This window comes from Xenopus laevis, chromosome 5L (assembly GCF_017654675.1).
Source record: "Xenopus laevis strain J_2021 chromosome 5L, Xenopus_laevis_v10.1, whole genome shotgun sequence".
In the NCBI taxonomy this organism is placed as follows: domain Eukaryota; kingdom Metazoa; phylum Chordata; class Amphibia; order Anura; family Pipidae; genus Xenopus; species Xenopus laevis.
The window spans coordinates 165,689,387-165,696,208 of record NC_054379.1 but is presented as its reverse complement, the minus strand read 5'-3'; the positions used below and the strand labels follow the sequence as shown (position 1 = coordinate 165,696,208).

Genomic DNA, 6,822 nt, shown 5'->3' with positions numbered 1-6,822 from the left:
GAACTTAGTGAATGGGCCCCAACATGTCTATATATTCTCCTTTGGTTATTTTATTTTTAACCGCTGATGATAAGTGTAAACCTAAAGGAGTAGTTTCACATGTAATTACATTTCCTTAAACTGCTTTCAGAAATTCCTTTTGACAAAAAACCTCGCCTTTACAGTTTCCTTAGTTTGTAACTTATTAAGCATTCCTGATAAAGGTGCCAAAACTTCCTTAATTGTGTCTATTTCATTAACCACAGACTCTATAGGGGCAAATTTACTTAAAGGGATACTGTCATGGGAAAAAAATTTTTTTTTCAAAATAAATCAGTTAATAGTGCTACTCCAGCAGAATTCTGCACTGAAATCCATTTCTCAAAAGAGCTAACAGATTTTTTTTATATTCAATTTTGAAATCTGACATGGGGCTAGACATATTGTCAATTTCCCAGCTGCCCCAAGTCATGTGACTTTTGCTCTGATAAACTTCAATCACTCTTTACTGCTGTACTGCAAGTTAGAGTGATATCACCCCCCTCCCTTTCCCCCCCAGCAGCCAAACAAAAGAACAATGGGAAGGTAACCAGATAGCAGCTCCCTAACACAAGATAACAGCTGCCTGGTAGATCTAAGAACAGCACTCAATAGTAAAAACCCATGTCCCACTGAGACTCCTTCAGTTACATTGAGAAGGAAAAACAGCAGTCTGCCAGAAAGCATTTCTCTCCTGAAGTGCAGGCACAAGTCACATGACCAGGGGCAGCTGGGAAATTGACAAAATGTCTAGCCCCATGTCAGATTTCAAAATCGAATATAAAAAAACTGTTTGCTCTTTTGAGAAATGGATTTCAGTGCAGAATTCTGCTGGAGCAGCACTATTAACTGATTCTTTTTGAAAAAAATGTTTTTTCCCATGACAGTATCCCTTTAAGGGCAAAGTGACTAACACTGGTGCAAATTCACCAGCGTGATGTCATTTCAGAACTTCGCACATTTACTAATGGGCGCAGTAGTACCATCGCTAGCGAAAGAGACATACGCTAGCGATGACTCGCACACTATCGCCAGGCGAATTATCACTCTGGAGAATGGACGTAACTTCGCTAATTCAGGGGGGGAAAAATAGACGCTAGCGTTGCTTCGCGCTCTAATGCCAGGCGAATTTTCGCTCTGACGAATAAATATAACTCCTCAAATTCACTAAGATGTGGATTTTATTGAACGTTACCTCCTTCGCCAGACTTGCCTTCGCGAGGTCTGACCTGGCGAAGTGCTTTGGAGTGCATAGATCTTCCTCAATCTTCACTTACTTACATAATCATTTTAGTCACTAATTTCTTCTAAGTCCAAAAAAACTCTGGCGTTTTTTCATTTTTAGTGTGCCAGCAAAACTTTATTGTTTTGTAACTGTATTTCAGCCTAGATTGTCACATATGGAACATTAAATTGACAGTATATATGTCAATTATAATAACTGTACTGTTTCTTAAGGCTCCCAGGCGATGTGTTCCAAAAATTTAAAGGGCTGATTCAGCTTCAAGTTCACTTTAGTTTGCAAAAGAATAGGTAATTCGAAGCAACTTTCCAATTATCCGTCATTGTTTTTTATTTCCATTTTTAAAATGATTTGCCTTCTTCTTGTCACTCTTTGCAGCTTTCAAATGGGGGGGGGGGTCACTGACCCCAAATGTAATGGTCTGTAAGGTTACACATTTTATTGTTGTTGCTACTTTTTATTCCTCATCTCTCTATTCAAGCCTCTCCTATTAATAGTGCAGTCTCATTGAAATCAATGCATGGTTGCTAGGGTAATTTGGACTCTAGCAACCAGACTGCTGAAACTGCAAAGTGAAGAGCTGCTGAATAAAAAGGTAAATACATGAAACACCACAAATCCTACAAAATGAGAAACAACTGCAAATTGTCTCAGGATATCACTCTCTACATCATACTACAGTTCATTTAAAGGGGAACAACCACTTTAATGTAAAGTATTGCTGTTTATGTTTATCAATGTTTAAGGCCTACGCATTCCAACAATATCCTATGATGTACATTCTTGACAAGTGACAACATATATTTAGCATCAACATAAATTTTCCCAATCAAGAACAGACCATTTTCAATAAGAAAAACACTTTTAATTTCCAAAAACTGACTTAAAATTTTTACTTTTTTTTTTAAAAAAAAAATCTGCTCGAACTGCCTGTTCCAGGAGGTCCATCCGTTTCTCCAGGGTGTCCAGCAGCTGCAACACTTCTGGAAGGATGGACTCCTGGCTTGGTCCCGGCCTGCTCCCCTCTACTCTCTCGTCTCGCGTGGATGGACCTCCTTGTGGCTCTGTGGATTTGTCAGGAAAAAAAAAGGCAAATGTAGTTGTTATTGTTCCTTTCATTTCATTGTTTTGCATTTTTTACAGGCTTTTACATCATTACCACGTGAAGAGAGTGATTCAAAAACAAGCATCAAAGAACAAATTCATAATAGAAATTACCTTCAATTGGGGGGCTCATTTGGGGTGACACCTCATCCTCACATACATCTACGAGAAAAAGATACAAAAATGGTATGTACACAAATAAAATACGGCAATGTTAACAAATATACTGAAATACTAGGGCATCACACATGTCCTAATTTTTCCACAACACAACTTCAATGGACTCTCAATGTAGGCCATTAATCATCACAATATAGGTACAGGGATAGTCACACACATTCATGTTGTTGAAAATGTACCTTCTCCCACAATAATCTCCTCTCCCTCCACGGCCGGTGACTGTCCCTCTCCCTCTCCCTCCGACAGCTCTGCATCCACCAGCTGTCCCTGTTGAGGCACATTTTGGGGGTAGTTGGCCCTCCTCCTACGTAGCCTCCTGCTGCTCTGCCTCTTCCTGAAGTGAAAAAATTACTTATTAGAGTCAATTCGTTACATTAAAGGGGTCGTTCACGTTCAGTTACTATGTTATAGAATGGGCAATTCTAAGCAAGTTTTCAATTGGTCTTCATTATTATTGTTTGTTTTCGTTTATTAACTATTTCCGTTCTTCTCCTGAGTCTTTCTGTCTTTCAAAAGGGGGCCATTGACCCTTTGTAAAAACAAATGCTTTGTAAAGCAGCCCATTTCTTGTTATTGCTTCTTTTTATGACTCCTCATTCTGTTGTGAGGCTCCCCTATTAATATTGTATATTGTCTGTAAAATCAATGCATGGTTGCTAGGGTAATTTGTGCAGTAGCAACCAAAATCATGAAATTGCAAACGGGAGAGCTGCTGAATAAGCAAATAAAGAACTGCAAAAACCCAAAAGAATGACAACCAATTGCAAATTGCCTCAGAATAGCACTTTCCATCATACTAACTTGACTCAAAGGTGAACAACCCCTTTAAAGCATTAACCCTTTTTGACTAAACATGGAAGTACTTACTGTGCACCACAAACTCCGGCTCCCTCCGCTTGATATCACTCCACACCCTTTGCAGGATGTGGAGTTCGGAGGTGACGCCGCAGAGGCGCCGGATTCTCATACTCATAATGTGCCTTTTGTGGGCCCTTTTATGTGGGACCCACAAAGCCACATTATCATATGAGTGGGTAAGCAAATAGCTGACCCACTCGTATGCACAACTTTCATTAAGAGCTCCTAGGCCCGGGATCTTTGTCCTTTGAAAGTAAGGGCTCTTACAGACGAGCGTTTTTACCTGCGCTCCCCTGCGTTCCATTTTTCTGCGTTCAGCCGCATTTTTTCCAAAGGGACTGTACTCACACAGGTGCGTGTAGGCGCCGAACGCAGGAAAAATGCAGCTCAACCTGCGTTCATTGCCTACATGCGCCTGTGTGAGTACAGCCCCTTTGGAAAAAATGTAATGCGTCCATTCCTGCACTCCCCTGCGGCTGAACGCAGAAAAACGGAACGCAGGGGAGCGCAGGTAAAAAACGCTCGTCAGTAAGAGCCCTAAGACAAACAATAACTTTCAGAGATTGACATGTGACCAGGGAAGGGAGTTTCTCAATGTGACATAAATAAAAAGTGTATATTTATTATTTAGTAAGGTGTTTATTATGTTCAATCTTGAAAATCTAATGTTAAAATAGAATGATATCATGAAATGATAATTATTTGTTTTGTGACGATTCTCGCTGACGATTTTGCGCAGGCCGGAGTTGGAAGCGCCAGCACAAAAATGGAGGCGCCTGCGCGGAATTGGAGATGCAGGCGTGGAATTCCTGTGCCTTGCCCAGTAAACATAAATTTTTGGTGAGTTTGTGTACTTGCTAGCAACATGATTTTTTTGCAGGAGGAAGTTTTTGGTGCTGCTGCTGGAATTCTAATATTGAGGAGAAGGAGGCATCAGCAGCATAGGAGAAATGTCAGATTGCCACCAATTGCCCCTATCAGAAGGCCTAGAATCTTTAATCAAAGACTGGCAATACTAATTTGTCAGATGGCAAAATTGTCTCAATGTTTCGCTTAAACCGTCAGGCTATTCTGGAGCTATATGCTCATATAAGTGAAGACATTGAACCGTTGATGGGTAGAAGTCATGCTGTGCCAGGGATGTGTAAACTTCTCTCGGTCTTATATTTTCTTGCTAATGGAGCTTCCAGCATATTATATCCCAAGTAATGGGAATCAGACAGCCTATCATGTGTAGAATCATTCCCCAAGTGTTTGGTGCTATCCTTAAGCTAACAGCCAATTATATATCCTTCCCCTCTAATAATGAAGCGTGACAAGCACTAAGGGCTCTTACAGATGAGCGTTTTTACCTGCGCTCCCCTGCGTTCTGTTTTTCTGCGTTCAGCCGCAGGGGAGCGCAGGAATAGACGCATTACATTTTTTCCAATGGGGCTGTACTCACACAGGCGCGTGTAGGCGCCGAACGCAGGAAAAATGCAGCATGTTGCGTCTCAACCTGTGTTCGGCGCCTACACACGCCTGTGTGAGTACAGCCCCATTGGAAAAAATGTAATGCGTCTATTCCTGCGCTCCCCTGCGGCTGAACGCAGAAAAACGGAACGCAGGGGAGCGCAGGGAAAAAACGATCGTCTGTAAGAGCCCTTAAACTCGGATTTTATCAGCTTGGGGAAATACCAAATGTGCTGGGGGGCATAGACTGCACCCATGTCATGATTGTACCACCCAGGGCAAATGAGGAGCAGTTTAGGAATCACAAAAACACCCATTCCTTAAATGTTCAAGTGGTTTAAGGGTTCAACAGTCTGCCCTAAGGGAAAAATTTGTTTCTGGAAACATGCCAGATGGATGGCTTGTGGGTAAGAATGTCTTCAATTATCCCTAAATATCATGTGTTGAGATATGTGAAAGAGAGAATAGAGGTACCTTAAAGGGCTTGTTGTGCTTTCACTTACTTAGTATCATGTACATATTGATATTGTCAGACAATGCGCGATTGCTTTTTATTAATTAGGATTTGTGTTTTTGCATTTTTTTTCATTGAGTAGCTTTGCAGCTTGTGTTTTCAGCAATGATGTTGCTAGGCTCAAAGTGACCCTAGCAACCATGCATACACTGATTTCAATAAGATACTGGAATATCAATACATATAGCCCTCGCTATAAAGTTGTATAAAAAATTTAAAAAAAATAAACACATTTGTAGCCTTACATTTGATTTTTGATGCCCCCACTGACCCACATTTCAAAGCTGTATAGTCAAGAAGACCAGCTGGACATTTCATTTACATTAACCATTCAATGACACTTTATTTAAAGGTCAACCAGTCCTTTAATGGTTAAAGTACACAAAGAAAGAATGATTTAGAAAAATATTATTCAATAACACATTACAAAGTAACATATGTGTGTCATTTTGCTTTTCTGTTTGCACTACACAGGACATTTACCTGGTGTGTTTTTCAGGGGATGCGGGATATGGGTGTCAGCCATGGATACTGACCCCCCGGTTAAATCCAGCAAACCAGGCAGAGATGCAGTACAACTTTGCACACAGAAAAACCCGCTGTGTTATTGAATGGACATTTGGCGTCCTGAAGTCCAGATTCAGGTGCCTGGACAAGTCGGGAGGGTGGTTACTGTATGACACTAAAAAAGTTGGCAAGATGATTATATAGTGTGTTCCATACTGCACTACATTGCATTTAAACATCAAATACCAATGGAGGTTGCAGAATTGCCACACCAACAGCCATAGAGGATGATACTACAGAGGCTGGAAGGCGAGTTAGAGCACAACTAATTGCCTCAGTTTTTACTAGTAAGTAGCTACTATTCATGAACTCGAGTTGAAACAGAATATAAATGTAGTTTGATTAATGCTATTTTTTTTATTTTTTTTTTGGAGATTAAACTCCAGTTTGTTCTACCAATAACAAAAAATGTTTGTTAAGGTAAGTATATTTATTTTAATAACAATGATATTAAATTGTAAGTAACACATGTGGCATTTAAATTCCTTGCATGGCCTAAAAAAATTATATATATATATATATATATATATATTTTCCAATGAGTATCCACACTCCAAAGCTGTTGTCAATGGCGGGGTGCACGGTAATTATTTATGTATCAAAATCTTCTGACCAGCACTCCCTTTAAAAGTTTATCAATTTTATTGTCATTCTGTAATATCCGATGTTTCGGTCCACATTTGGTGTGTGTGTGTATATATATATATATATATATACACACACACACACTACTGAGATAATGTTTCAATGAAATGACCTGATAAAGTTTATACGACTAAGTAGCATGTGTTGTTTTTGACCTTAAAAAATAAACAATCCAATAATGAAAACAAGGCAAACATTACATAACGAAAAAACAATTTCAAGATCAAGAAGTTAATGATTC

At 39.7% G+C, this 6,822-nt stretch overlaps 1 long non-coding RNA gene across 1 annotated transcript; it reads right to left on the bottom strand.

Moving 5' to 3' along the window:
- Nucleotides 1–1,827: 1,827 nt before the first annotated feature.
- LOC121393863 lies at nt 1,828–6,507 on the bottom strand. The gene is made up of 4 exons (XR_005961419.1): nt 5,853–6,507; nt 2,725–2,879; nt 2,480–2,527; nt 1,828–2,325 (listed from the first exon to the last, which is right to left on the bottom strand). It is a non-coding gene; the product is annotated as an uncharacterized LOC121393863 (long non-coding RNA).
- Nucleotides 6,508–6,822: the final 315 nt, after the last annotated feature.